The following is a 15,694-nucleotide window of genomic DNA, read 5'->3' as shown; positions in this document are numbered from 1 at the left end:
ACACAACTCTAAGAATAGGTAAGGAAGAAGTAACACTGACCCTATTTGTGGATGATATGATACTATATATAGAAAACCCAAAAGACTCCACGAGAAAACTACTGGAACTAATAGATTCAGCAGGGTAGCAGGACGCAAGATACACATACAAAAATCATTTGGATTCCTGTACACCAATAAAGAGAAGGACAAAAAGGAAATCAGCAAAACAATACAATTTATAATACCCCCTAAAAAAATAAAATACTTAGGAACAAAACTAACCACAGATATAAAAGACCTATACAAAGAAAACTGCAAAACACTTCTGCAAGAATCCAAAAGAGACCTACGTAAATGGAAAAACATACCATGCTCATAGATAGGTAGACTTAACATTGTGAAAATGTCAATTCTACCCCCCCCCCAAAAAAAGAACCCAAAGCAACCTACAAATATAAGGCAATCCCTATCCAAATACCAATGGCATTCTTTAACGAGATGGGAAAACTGATCATTAACTTTATATGGTGTATTAGTTATCTAGTGCTGGTATAACGTAAGTACCACAAGTGGATAGCTTTAACAAAGAAAAATTCATTCTCTCATGGTCTGGTAGGCTACAAGTCCAAATTCAGGGCATCAGCTCCAGGGGAAGTCTTTCTCTCTCTGCTGGCTCTGGAGAAAGGTCACTGATCTTCCCTACCCAAAGAGCTTCTCAGTGTAGGGACCCCAATTCCAAAGGACAGGCTACTCTTCTAGCTCTTATTTCTCAGTGGTATGAGGCCCCAGAACTCTGCTCGCTGACCTTTCCTTTTATGTCTTGTAAGACAAAAGGTGGTTTTATATTTAGGTCTTTGATTATTTTGAATTAGTTGTGTATAGTGTGATCAGGGATGTGACCTGAGCAATGGTGTTACAGCCCAGCCCACCCTAGTCCTCTTCAACATAATCAAACCTTGCCCATTAACCACAGGCAGAGATTAGGATTCATAACATATAGGAAAATTATATCAATCACAAAATGGAAGCCAACCACACAATATTGGGAATCACGGCCTAATCAAGTTGACACATATTTTGGGGAAACACAATTCAATCCATGACATATGGGAAGGGAAGAGGCTGTGGATAAGTAACCCAAACCCCATTGCTGTCGAGTCAATTCTGACTCATAGTGACCCTATTGGACAGAGTATAACTGCCCCATGGGGTTTCCAAGGTGCGCCTGGTGGATTTTAACCGACCTTTTGGTTAGCAGCCATAGCTCTTAACCACTATACCACTAGAGTTTCCCAGATAAGTAAAAAAAAAGCACCATTGAAAAAGAAGAAGAAAGCAGGAGGACTCGCACTACCTGACCTCAGAACTTACGATCCGGCTACGGTAGTCAAAAAAGACTGGTACTGGTATAATGACAGATACATTGACCAATGGAACAGAATTGAGAGCCCAAATGTAAATCGATCCACCTATGGTCACCTGATCTTCAACAAAGACCTGAAGCCCATCAAACAGGGGAAAAGACAGTCTTCTTAACAAATGGTGCTGGCAAAACTGGATGTCCATCTGCAAAAAAATGAAACAGGACCCATACCTCACACCATACACAAAAACTAATTCAAAATAGATCAAAGACCTAAATATGAAGCCAAAAACTATAAAGACCCTAGAAGAAAAAATAGGGTCAATGCTAGAGGCCCTAATACATGGCACTAACAGGATACAAACCATAACTAACAATACACAAACACCAGAAGATAAGCTAGATAACTGGGATCTTCTAAAACACTTATCATCAAAAGACTTCACCAAAAGACTTCCACTCTTTTGTAAAAAGAGAACCTATAACTGGGAAAAAAAATTTTGGCTATGACAAATCTGACAAAGATCTAATCTCTAAAATCTATAGGAAAATCCAACACCTCTATGACAAAAAGACAAATAATCCAATTTAAAAACTGGCAAAGGATATGAACACACGCTTCACCAAAGTAGACATTCGATGGGCTAACAGACACATAAGGAAATGTTCATGATCACTAGCCATTAGAGAAATGCAAATCAAAACCACAATGAGATACCATCTTATCCTGGCATTACTGGTGCTAATAAAAAAAAAAAAAAAGAAAATAGGAAATGTTGGAGAGGCTATGGGGAGATTGGAACTCTTATGCACTGCTGGTGGGAATGCAAAATGGTACAACCATTTTGGAAAACAATATGGCGCTTCCTTAAAAAGCTAAAAATAGAAATACCATGTGGTCCGGAGATCCCAATCCTAAGAATATATCCTAGAGAAATAGGAGCTATTACATGAATAGACATATGCACACCTGTGTTCATTGCAGTATTGTTCACAATAGCAAAAAGATGGAAACAACCTAGGTGCCCATCAACAAATGAATGGATAAACAAACTATGTACATACACACACTGGAATATTACACAACGATAAAGAACAGTGATGAATCTGCGAAGCAACTCACAAGATGGGTGAATCTGGAGGGCATTATGCTCAGTGAAATAAGTCAATCACAAAAGGCCAAATATTGCATGAGACTGCTACTATAAAAACTCATGAAAAGGTTTATACACAAAAAGAAACAATCTTTATCAATTGGTCTCAACCCACCTGGATCAAAGGAGAATGAAGAACACCAAGGTCACATGATAACTACGAGCCCGAGACAGAAAGGGCCACTTGAACTAGAGACTTACATCATCCTGAGACCAGAAGAACTAGATGGTGCCCGCCCACAACTGATGACTGCCCTGACAGGGAGCACAACAGAGAACTCCTGAGGGAGCAGGAGAACAGTGGCATGCAGACCCCAAATTCTCATAAAAAGACCAGACTTAATGGTCTGACTGAGACTAGAAGAATCCCAGCGGTCATGGTCCCCAAACCTTCTGTTGGCCCAGGACAGGAACCATTCCCGAAGACAACTCATCAGACATGGACGGGACTGGACGATGGGTTGGAGAGAGATGCTGATGAAGAGTGAGCTACTTGTATCAGGTGGACACTTGAGACTATATTGGCATCTCCTATCTGGAGGGGAGATGGGAGGGTAGAGAGGGTTAGAAACTGGCAAAATGGTCACGAAAGGAGAGACTGGAAGAAGGGAACAGGCTGACTCATTAGGGGGAGAGTAAATGGGAGTGTGTAGTAAGGTGTATATAAGCTTATATGTGACAGACTGACTTGATTTGTAACTTTCACTTAAAGCACAATAAAAATTATTTTAAAAATATACTAAATAGACAATAGATAATTGGTAAATTTTGGTTATGATAAGACAGTACACAATCCTGGGCAGCCAGCACAACTTGTCCAAGGCAAGGTCATGGAAGCTCCATAGACACATCCAAACTCCCTGAAGATCCAAATTACTGGGCTGAGGGCTGTGGGGACCATGGTCTTGGGGAATATCTAGCTCAACTGGCATAACGTAGTTTATAAAGAAGATGTTCTACATTCTAACTTGGTGAGTAATGTCTGGGGTCTTAAAAAAGCTTGTGAGCAGCCACCTAAGATACTCCACTGGTCTCACCCTGTCTGGAGCAAGGCAGAATGAAGAAACCAAAGACACAAAGGAATGATTAGTCCAAAGGACTAATGGACCACAAGTACCACAGCCTCCACCAGACCGAGTCTAGCACAACTAGATGGTGCCTGGCTACCATCACTGCTTGCCCTGACAGGGATCACAGTAGGGGGTCCCAGACAGAGCCAGAAAAAAAACATAGAACAAAATTCTAGCTCAAAAAAAAAAAAGACCAGACTTACTGGTTTGACAGACTGGAGAAACCCCAAGAGTATGGCCCCTGGACACCCTTTTAGCTCAGTAATGAGGTCACTCCTAAGGTTCACCCTTCAGCCAAAGATTAGACAAGCTCATAAAACAAAACAAGACTAAATGGGCATACCAGCCCTGGGGCAATGATAAGAAGGTAAGAGGGGGCAGGAAAGCTGGTAATGGGGAACCTAATATTGAGATGGGGAGAGTGTTGACATGTCGTGAGGTTGGCAACCAATGTCATAAAACAATATGTATATTAATTATTTAATGAGAAGCTAGTTTGCTCTGTAAACCTTCATCTAAAGCACAATTGGGAAAAAAAAAAAAAAGGAACTCACTCTTGAAGCAGAATTGTCCTTATGGCTGGAGCTACCTCAGAACAGGCAAAGTGAAGGAGAGACTTTAGATAATGATAATAATAATTATTGTAACAGCTACCTTCATTTATTCACTCAAAAAATATTTACTGAATACCTACGGGTGTAGATGCTGGTGATACAGAGATAAACAAGACAGAAAAAGCGTTCATGGAAATTGTATTCTAATGCAGGAGACAGAGGGTAAGGCAAGAAGTCAATACAATATTAAATGTTTCTCAGAAAAATAAAGCTGGGTAGGGAACTTGAAAGTGATGGATGAGAGGGCACTATTTTAGATAGAGGGGTCTGGAAAATTCACAATATCAAGTTATGCCTCATTCAGGCACTGAGAGCTTCATATATAACATTATTTAATCCTCTCAACAAGCTATGAGGTAGATATTACTATTATCCCTATTTTACTGATTAGAAAATTGAGGTAGAGAGAGATGGAGCTGGTATTCAAACCAAGGCGTTGTCCTTTTATAGCACTTTATAACTTTTCAAAGCTCTTTTATGCAAATAGAACATAGTATATGCAAGAAGTGCTTTGTCATGATAAAGCACTATGCAAATGTAAGTAATTATAACTATTTTAATATGATCTGATTTGACCTTCATGGCATCCCTGTGAATATAAGGTGTGTAATATTATACCAGTTTGTAGACAAAAACAAACAGCACACAATTGTCAAGTTCAAAGCAAAGGGACTTGCCCAAGGTCACAAAGTTAGTTAATGGCATATTGGAAAGTAGTACCAGCTTTTAAAGAGCACTATTTTAAAGTTTTATACATTTGTTTATCTCTTGGGGTGATAAATTCTAAATATTTTTCTTGTCAAGCTTATTATAACTACATTAATTATTACTTTTAAAAAACAGTTGAGTTCATAAATAATTTTTCAAAGTATCCCTTCTTCTGTATCTTCTATTCCACTAACTCAGCACGGGCTCCTTGCTTCTCCTCCCTGTCCTTCCCCTACTCCCTAGCTCTGTCACACACATTCACACAACCTCTTATACACACTCACATGCACACTGCAAGAATTAGAGAGGAGCCGTCCAGGTTCACATTCCTTTTAGTTAACAGAGGCAAGAGGCAGATGTCCTCTTAGCAGAATGAGATCAGATCATTAGTTCTCAAGACATGGAGTCTTAATGCAGTCACTAGGGGGATTTCTTAAGGTGACCACATGGAGTTTGAAAAGAAATTGCTCTTGAGGTGATTAAATGTGTTTGATTTTAGATGCTGTAGGTCAAAGGGAACTAGCAACATCCCCAAACGTCCAGGACCCGTTGCTGTAGAGTTGACTCTGACTCATTGTGACCTCATGTGTATCAGAGTGGAACTGAGCTCCACAGGGATTTCAGTGGCTGATTTTTTGGAAGTATATTCCTGGGCCTTCTTCTCAGGCACCTTTGGGCGAACTCTAACCTTTTGCCTCACCCATGGACTTCTCGAAAATGTAGGACCTATTAAAAATGGTGGCATTTATTCTTCCCTTCATCAATGGGACCAGAGCTCCAGCCCCTCACTAGTTGTGAGATGTGCAAAATTTCTGAAAACCTTGACAGTGGGCATTTGGTGTGTGAATGGTGCCTGGGGGCGAAATGGCTGGTTAGTGGCCTGAAGATCCTTAACTTACGCCCAGATCTCATCCCCAGTAATTCTAGACTTCTTTCCTGGACATTTTCCTAAATTGCTTTTTAAACCTCCCATAAGGAGCCTGGGTGGTACAACTGGTTTGGGATTGGTTGCTAACCCAGAGGTTGGCAGTTAGAGCTGGCTGAGCAGCTCTGCGGAAGAAAAAGTCTGGCAAACTGCTTCCATAAAGATTATAGCCAAGTAGAACAGAGCAGTTCTACTCTGTAACACATGGGGACACTATGAGTTGGGGGCTGACTCAACGGCAGCTAACAACAAACCTCCCATAGAGTTTGGAAGTAAGGCTCTATGTAAAAGGGACCAGGCCCCTTTTCCCCCCACTGGTCAAATTGGGCATGTCATGGGTGGTCAGCGGGGCAGCAAGGGTGAGTTCCATAATGATCTGCCTAGGAAGGCAGCTAGAGACATCTCTTGAAGGACAGAAGACAGAGGGGCTAAGAGCATGTAACGTAAACATACTAAAGTAATCCATATTGCGGGGGAAAAAAAGCAATCAATTCTCCCTTGACCCATCCTCCCTCCCCCATTTTGTACCCTTTTCCAGCTCTCATTCCTGATCCTTCCCTTACTGGCAGAACAGTCCAGATGCTGAGCACCTTCACTTGCTCCATCTTTCCTGGTCCTTCCAGTTCCTGAAAACTGACTTTTCCCCATCCCAACTACTCTATCGAAACTAATCTTGATAATGTCATCAGCGACATCCATTTTGCCAAAAATACTGCATCGGCATTTTCCAACATGCTTTTGTGCAGAACACTAGACTTTCGTTATGCCCATTTTTTAAAAAAGGGGGTAATCAAATAACTTGGGAAACCTCACATCCTATATCCTCATCTTGAGGTTTTACATGCCCATTAACATGGTAAGATTTTGGGCTACTCCAATCCCCTCTCTCCTCCTTATTCTCTCTCTCTGCCTGGTTCAGATTTAGCCTCTTCATCTGACACCTGCAGGTTGTGGTGGGTTTAGGGTTGCAGTTAGGTTTAGGGTACATGTGATACCCTATGGTAGCTATTTTATACACCAACTGCTAATGCCAAAGATGAAGAAATTGATTATTTTTACCAACTTCTGCAATCTGAAATTGATCAAACACGCAATCTAAATATATTGATAATCACCAGTGATTGGAATGCGAAAGGTGAAAATGAAGAAGGATTGATAGTTGGAAAATATGGCCTTAGTGATAGAAGGAGTGGCTGGTGGATTCAAGCTGCTGACCTTTTGATTAGAAGCCAAGCTCTTAATCACTACCCCACCAGGGGGAAAAAAGACCAAAATGGATGTCAGAAGAGACTCTGAAACTTGCTCTTGAACATATAGTAGCTAAAGTGAAGGAAGAGATGAATAAGTAAAAGCACTAAACAGAGGATTTTAAAGGTTGGCTTGAGAAGACAAAGTGAAGTATTGTAATGAAATGTACAAAGACTTGGGAGTTAGAAAACCAGAAGGGGAGAACACACTCAGCATTTCTCAAGCCGAAACAACTGAAGAAAATATTTAAGCCTCGAGTTGCAACATTGAAGGATTCTATTTTTTTATGGATAAAATATTGAGTGACATAGGAAGCATCAAAAGAAGATGGAAAGAATACAGAGTCACTGTACCAAAAAGAACAGGTTGACATTCAATTATTTTAGGAGATAGCATGTGATTTAAAACTGATGGTATTGAAAGAAGTTCAAGCTGCACTGAAGATATTGGTGAAAAATAAGGCTTCAGGAATTGATGGAATACTGACTGAGATATTTCAATGAACAGATGCAGTACTGGAGGTGCTTACTTATCTGTGCCCAGAAATTTGGAAGACAGCTACCCGGTCTACCAACTGGAAGAGATTCATACCTGTGTCAATTCCAAAGAAAGGTTATCCAACAGAATGGGAAATTATTGAAAAATATCATTAATGTGACACACAAGTAAAATTTTGCTGAAGATCATTCAAAAATGGTTGCAGCAGTACATCAACCGGGAACTGCCAGAAATTCAAGCCAGATTCAGAAGAGGATGTGGAAGGGGAAATATTGCCGATGTCAGATGGATATTGGCTGTCAGCAGAGAATGCCAGAAAGATATTTACCTGTATTTTATTGACTATTGAAAAGTATTTGGCTATGTGGATCATACAAATTATGGATAACATTGTGAAGAATGGGAATTCCAGAAGAATTTATTGTGCTCATGAGGAGCCTGTACATAGATCAAGAAGTGGTTTTTTGAATAAAACAAGGGGATACTGTGTGGTTTAAAGTCAGGAAAGGTGTGTATCAGGGTTGTACCCTCTCACCACACTTATTCAGTCTGTACACTGAGCAAATAATCTGAGAAGCCGGACTACATGAAGAAGAATGGGGCATCAGGGTTGAAGGAGGACTCATTAACAACCTGCGATATACAGATGACACAACCTTGCTTGCTGAAAGTGAAGAGGACTTGAAGACTTACTGATGAAGAGCGAAGACCACACAGCCTTTAGTATGGATTATACCTCAACATAAAGAAAACAAAAACCCTCACAAGTGGACCAATAAGCAACATCATGATAGACAGAGACAATATTGAAGTTGTAAAGGATTTAATTTTACTTGGATCCATAATCTACACCCATGGAAGCAGCAGTCAAGAAATCAAAAGACGCATTGCATCGGGCAAATCTGCTGCCAAAGATCTCTTTAATTTGTTGAAAAGCAAAGATGTCACTTTAAGGACTGTGGTGTGCCTGACCCAAGCCATGGTGTTTTCAATCGCCTCATATGCATGTGAAAGCTGGACGATGAAAAAGGAAGACGAAAGAAGAATCAATGCCTTTGAATTATCTTGTTGGCAAAAAACATTGAATACACCATGTACTGCCAGAAGAATGAACAAATCTATCTTGGAAGAAACACAGCCAGAATGCTCATTAGAAGCTAGGATAGTGAGACTCCACCTCACATACTTTGGACATGTCATCAGGAGAGACCAGTCCCTGGAGAAGGACATCACAGTTGGTAGACTAGAGGGTCAGTGAAAAAGGGGAAAAACCTCAACGAGATGGATTGACACAATGGCTGTAGCAATGGGCTCAAGTGTAATAATGATTGTGAGGGTGGCACAGGACTGGGCAGCACTTCGTTCTGTTTTACATAGGGTTGCTATGAGCTGGAACTGACTCAAGGGCCCCTAACAACAACAGAGTTGTGGTTCCCAGACCAGCAGCAGCAGCGGTATCACGTTGGAATTTGTTAGAAATGCAAATTGTCAGGCTGACCCAGGCCTACTGGGGATGGGGCTCAACAATCCACCTTTTAACAAGCCTTTCAGGTGATTCTGATGCAGCTAAAGTTGGAGGACTACTGCACCAGAGAAGTTCTTTAAACAGGATGCTTCTCATCTGAAAAAGAATGTTCAATAACATACTTACGATCTAAAGTGAACTTACCTGTGTTCTATCACGGAGTACTCCTACACATCTTCACGAAACTTCCATACTGTAGTTGAGTATTTTTTATAGAGCATTTTTATAAAGTATTTAATATAAATAAGTGTATAGAACATGACAGAAAAATATCACAGTACATCGCACATATTGAGAGTTAAGCACTGTTTATAAATTTTTTTTTCACTAATATATTTCTTACTATGAATAATAGTCAAAAAGTTTGAAAGGTACAGCTGCATATGATATTATGTTTAGTAGTGAATTCTCATCCAGGCAAACAGAGAATGAGAGGTAAACGGCTGTAAAGAGGGACTAATTATAAGGGTCAAATCAGTAATCCTGCTAAAATGCTTTTTATTTCTGGGGTCCTGTCTCAGATTCAGCCAAAAAAAAAAAAAAAAAAACCCGACCCCATTGCTATTGAGTCTACAGTGATCCTCCAGGACAAAGTAGAACTGCCCCGTATGGTTTCCAAGGAGAGGCTGGTGAGTTTGAACTGCTGAACATTTGGTTACCAGCAGAGCTCTTGACCACTGTGCCACCAGGGCTCCCAGATTCAGCCAGCGAACCTGATTTTCAGGTTGGCAGGTGTATGCTTTTCCCCCAGAGTGCCTTCGTTTTAGTGAGAAGATGGTGCTTGGCAGATCATTAAGATACCTATGCTAGAATCCTAGTACATGTGTAATACCATACCCAACAACTGCTAAAAGAAACACATTTAGTGCTTACCTCTTGTGGAAATAAATAAAGACCACCCAAATGAAAACAGGGGCTATTTATTCAGAGCTTGCTACATAGCAAGGGAGTCAGCCATCATCTCTTCCGTTTGGTAAAGACTTAAAGGCAGGCAGAGGAGGGAAGACTTCAGGTGTGCTCTGATTGAAGTGTTTCACAGAGAAGTTGGAGATGGGCTACTTATTAGCAGGGTGTCCTACGAGATTTGTTTAGGGAGCATATTTGGCTGGTGTATCCTGAGTTGGAAGCAGGCACAAAATTTTGGAAAGCTGGTAGTCACTGACCAAGTCCTGACTGCTTTGGGCCAATTGCTGCAGAGGTTGTGTTTCGACTTTCTGGACTGGCTCATGAAGAGGTTGTGGTTCAGCTTCCAGGCTGGTTGCTCTAACGGTTGTGAGTCAGAGTTCTGTTGTCATATGTGGTTTGGCCGTTGTCTGTATGTTCAGTCTCTCACTGCATGTTGAAGCAAGGCAACAACCTGTGTTGCTAGGTGCTGTCCAGCCGGTTCCGACTCATAGCAACCCTATGTACAAGAGAATGAAACCCTGCTGGTTTTTGGATATCTTCACAATCCTTACTATGTTTGAGCCCATTTTCACAGCCACTGTGTCAATCCTTCTTGTTGAGGATCTTCCTCTTTTCTGTTGGCCCTCTACTTTACCAAGCATGATGTCCTTTGCCATGGACTGGTCCCTCCTAATAACATGTCCAAAGTATGTGAGATGAAGCCTGGCCATCCTCGCTTGCAAGGAGCTCTCTGGCTGTAATTCTTCCAAGACACATTTGTTCTTTTGGCAGTCCACAGTGTATTCAATATTCTTTGCCAACACCATAATTCAAAGACAATGATTCTTCTTTGGTCTTTCTTATTCGTTGTCCAGGTTTCGCATACGTATGAGGCAATTGAAAGTATCATGGTTTGGGTCAAGTCCACCTTAGTCCTCAAAGTGACATCTTTGATTTTTAACACTTTAAAAGGATCTTTTGCAGCAGATTTGCCTAATACAATATTTCGCTTGATTTCTTGATTGCTGCTTCCATGAGTGTTGAGTGTGGATCCAAGTAAAATGAAATCCTTTACAACTTTAACATTTCTCCGTTTATCATGATGTTGCTTATTGGTCCAGTTGTGAGGGTTTTTGTTTTCTTTATGTTGAGGTGTAATCCATACTGTAGGCTGTGGTCTTTGATCTTCATCAGTAAGTGTTTCAAGCCCTCTTCACTTTCAGCAAGCAAGGCTGTGTCATCTACATATATCATAGGTTGTTAATAAGTCTTTCTCTAATCCTGATGCTACATTCTTTTTCATATAGTCCAGCTTCTCAGATTTTTTGCTCAACGTACAGATTAAATAAGTATGGTGAAAGGATACAACCCTGATGAAAACCTTTCCTGATTTGGAACCATGCAGTATCCCCTTGTTCTGTTCTAATAACTGTCTCTTCTCTGTGTACAGGTTCCATGTGAGCACAATTAAGTTTCTGGAATTTTAATTCTTTGCATTGTTATCCATTATTTGTTGTGATCCACAGAGTTGAATGCCTTTCCATAGTCAATAAATACAGGTGAACTCTTTCTGGTATTCTCTGCTCTCAGCCAAGATTCATCTGACACCAGCAATGATATCCCTTGTTTCACGTCCTATTCTGAATCCAGCTTGAATTTCTGGTAGTTCCCTGTTAAGGTACTCCTGCAACCATTTTTGAATGATTTTCAGCAAAATTTTACTTGTGTGTCATAATAATGATATTGTCTGATAACCTCCACGTTCTGTTGGATCACCTGTCTGTGGAATGCGCACAAATATATATCTCTTCCAGTCGATTGTCCAGGTAGCTGTCTTCCAAATTTCTTGGCATAGACGAGGTGAGCATCTCCAGCACTGCATCTGTTTGTTGAAACATCTCAGTTGATATTCTATCAATTCCTGCCTTGTTTTTCATCAATGTCTTTAGTGCCACTTGGACTTCTTCCTTACGTTCCATCAGTTTTGATCACATGCTACCTCCTGAAATGGTTGAACGTCGACCAATCCTTTTTGGTACTGTGATTCTGTGTATTCCTTCCACCTTCTTTTGGTGCTTCCCGCATCGTTCAATATTTTGCCCATTAAAAAAAACCAAAAACCAAATGTATTGTTGCCAAGTCGATTCTGACTCATAGCCACCCTGTATATATTTGCCCATAGAATCCTTCAAAATGGCAATTTGAGGCTTGAACATTTTCTTCAGTTCTTTCAGCTTGAGAAATGTTCTCCCATTTTGGTTTTCTAATTCCAGGTCTTTGCATAATTCATTACGGTACTTTGTCTTCTCGTGACACCCTTTGAAATCTTATGTTCAGCTCTATTCTTCCATTTGCTTTAGCTACTCCGTGTTCAAGAGCAAGTTTCAGAGCCTCTTCTGACATCCATTTTGGTCTTTTCTTTCTTTATCATCTTTTTAGTAACCTATTGCTTTCTTCATGTATGATATCATTGATGTCATCCCACAACTGACCTGGTATTCCATTATTAGCTTTCAGTGGGTCAAATCTGTTCTTGAGATGGTCTCTAAATTCAGATAGGATACACTTAAGGTCATACTTTGGCTCTCATAGACTTGTTTTAATTTTCCTCTTAGCTTCAACTTGAACTTGCATATAAGCAATTGATGGTCTGTTCTATAGTCAACCCCTGGCCTTTTTCTGACTGATGATATTGAGCTTTTCCATTGCCTTTTTCCACAGATAAAGTCGATTTGATTCTTGAGTTTTCCATCCAGTGAGGTCCACATGTATAGTTGCCATTTATGTTGTTGAAAAAAGGTGTTTGCAGTGAAGAAGTAAATGGTCTTGCAAAACTCTATCATGCAATCTCCTGTGTCATTTCTATCACCAAGGCTGTATTTTTCCAACTATTTATTCTTCCTTGTTTCCAACTTTCACATTCCAATTACTAGTGATTATCAATGCATCTTGATTGCATGTTTGATCAATTTCAGACTGAACAATTTGGTAAAAATTTTCAATTTCTTCATCTTTGGCATTAGTGGTTGGTGTGTAAATTTGTATAATAGTATTAACTGGTCTTTCTTGTAGGTGTTTGAATATTATAATTATATATATTATAACTTATAATTATTTCAAAATGAAAAGTTAAAAGAAAAAAAGGAGGGAACCCCCTGGCTGCCTTGTGGAGAACAGATGTGAGGCAGGATGGAGGTGGAAGGGCAGAAGAGCGGAAGCGGCAAGTGGAGCACATACAGGTGCCAGAAAAGTGGAGTGAGCTACGTCAGAGATGTAATTTTTGTGTTTTATTTTAAGAGTATTTGATTGATGTCAAAGAGTTAAAGTATATTCTAGGTAAAGTAGCAATAAAACAAATAGCAGAAATGGAGACTTAGTCCCTTCTCTTGCTTCGTGCAGGACCATGGTAGTTAAAAATCATTTTTGTTTCTTTCTTTTTTTAAAGACATTCAGAGGAGATTCCTGCATCTCCCACTCATGCAATTCTTTAACAAAGGTCATTTTAAAGGTCATATTGCTACTATTTAGTCTGTAACCCACAAGCCAGATTTAAAAGTATTTTCCCACCTCTGGTACTCTCACTCACAGCCAGATTTGACTTCATGCTATTCTCCAGATGTGCTCTCAGCTGACTTTTTTCTTTAAATTCTATTTAGGCTTTGAGGCCTAGCTCACTTGTCTCCCCTTCAAGTCTCCTGACTCCCTCTGCCAAAAGAAATTACTCTTATGAACTTAAGAAGAACTTTGTCTCTTAGTAGCCATCAAGTTGGCTCCAACACATGGCAACCTTACGTATAACAAAATGAAACATTGCCTGATCTTGTGCCATCTTCATGATCTTTGGTATATTTGAGTCCATTGTTGTAGCGTTTATCAAACTTTGGGTTTTAGTTATTTACTGAAATATTATGTTCTCCCATTGGACTGTAGGAGAGTTTCTTGAGGTCAGGTACTCTGTCTTAAACATCCTTACATTCCCCACACTGGCTAATAGAGTGTGTGGGATCAACAAATGTTAAATATTGACTGACTAAATTTCTTTATAATGGTCCTTATATTTAAAGGTTAGGTGGCACATTCAGTTTAGAATTATGTGGTTTAAAGTTATTTCCATATATAGTGAAATTACTGCTTCCAGGAATACTTCTTCCAACCGCTGGGAAAATTCACTGAGCAGTGTCACATGAATGAGTTATACACCTTGATTCATAATATGAATATGTCCCATTAGGCCTGGTACCTGATATATGTGGGTAGTGGAAGAGAAACATCATTTAAAGTGCACAGAGTCAGAAACTTCTGTGTGGAAAATTCTTCTACTCATCAAATGTTAAAATTCTAAGTAGAGCATTTGGTTCTCATTTAGGCTCGTCCAAAATGAAAATTTCTCAGTAGTAATGTGCAGTATTCAATATGCAGTATATACAATTAGAAATGTACAATATTTAAAACATTTGTTTCTTATGGAAACCATACAAAATGGAATTTATCAGAATTCTTTTGTTTGTAGAACACAAACCTATAGTAGTTACAATATATTCTAAGTAAATATTAATTTTGGTACCTAATTTTATAATCATTATTTTATATTCTTTTTTGTAATGAGGCCCCCTCCCCCAATTTTATAAGCTTCGGGACTCGCAAATACTTGCTTTTAAGCACGATGATTTATGATTTTCCTGAGAATTAATCTCTACTGAGAGTATTTTTTTCTTCCTACTCAAATATATGCTTTTGAAATTGTCCATAGTGAACCCTTCTGTTTATTTATGGCCATTCTCCCAAGTTATATTTTGATCTGGGTGGGAAATTTCATTAAGTGCTATTTTATGGCTTGATGTGTGCAATGTCAATCATTATTTTTTCATTAAGCAATTTTGGTATGCTAGTAACACATAAAATTAACTCATAAAGGAGTGACCTGAGTTTATTGATGTAGCCTTGAAAACTGGCTTTAGTACCACAAATTCTCAGCTTTCTAATCACAAAAGGATAGAACAAAAACAATATTAACAAGGCCAACATGCTTCTGACAGGACAGGAGCCAAAATACAAACCTGTTGTCAATACTAAAGGGAAACAACAGCCCTCAAGTCCTCTTTTGAAACTTTTCATGGTTTCAGAGTTGAGCATAATCTGGTACTACTGTCTTTCCAGCCCACACCTCCCTTTACGTTCTCTCTAGATGTGAGATTGTGGTTTTGTTGGGTCCTAAGGACCTTTTTTTTTTTTATTTTAGGGGAGCCCTGGCAGCACAGTGGTTAAGAGCTCAGCTGCTAACCAAAATTTCGGCAGTTGGAATCCACAACCTGCTCCTTGGGAACCCTATCAGGTAGTTCTACTCTGTCCTGCAGGGTGGCTGTGAGTTGTAATTGACCCGACAGCAAAGGGTTTGATTTTGGTTTTTAAGGACCTTAGGCATTTAGTGAATGAAAGATTGCAATGATCTACTACCTTTTACTTCATCAAAGTTTCAACATGTAGTATCATGATTTGAAAGATCAACTGGAAAAAAGTTGTGGAAGCTTTTTGAAGTGTTATATAGTGTTACTGTTGTCATTATGATTGGGGGCAACTTTTCATGTCTACCAAGTACAAATAAAAAAAAAATTGGTTAATTTGTATCAGAAGTTTTTTTTTTTTTTTAATTGTGCTTTAGGTGAAAGGTTACAGAGCAAATTAGTTTCTCATTAAGCAATTAATATACATATTGTTTTGTGAC

This window comes from Elephas maximus, chromosome 1 (genome assembly GCF_024166365.1).
Source record: "Elephas maximus indicus isolate mEleMax1 chromosome 1, mEleMax1 primary haplotype, whole genome shotgun sequence".
NCBI lineage: Eukaryota > Metazoa > Chordata > Mammalia > Proboscidea > Elephantidae > Elephas > Elephas maximus.
This window is presented reverse-complemented; position numbering follows the sequence as displayed.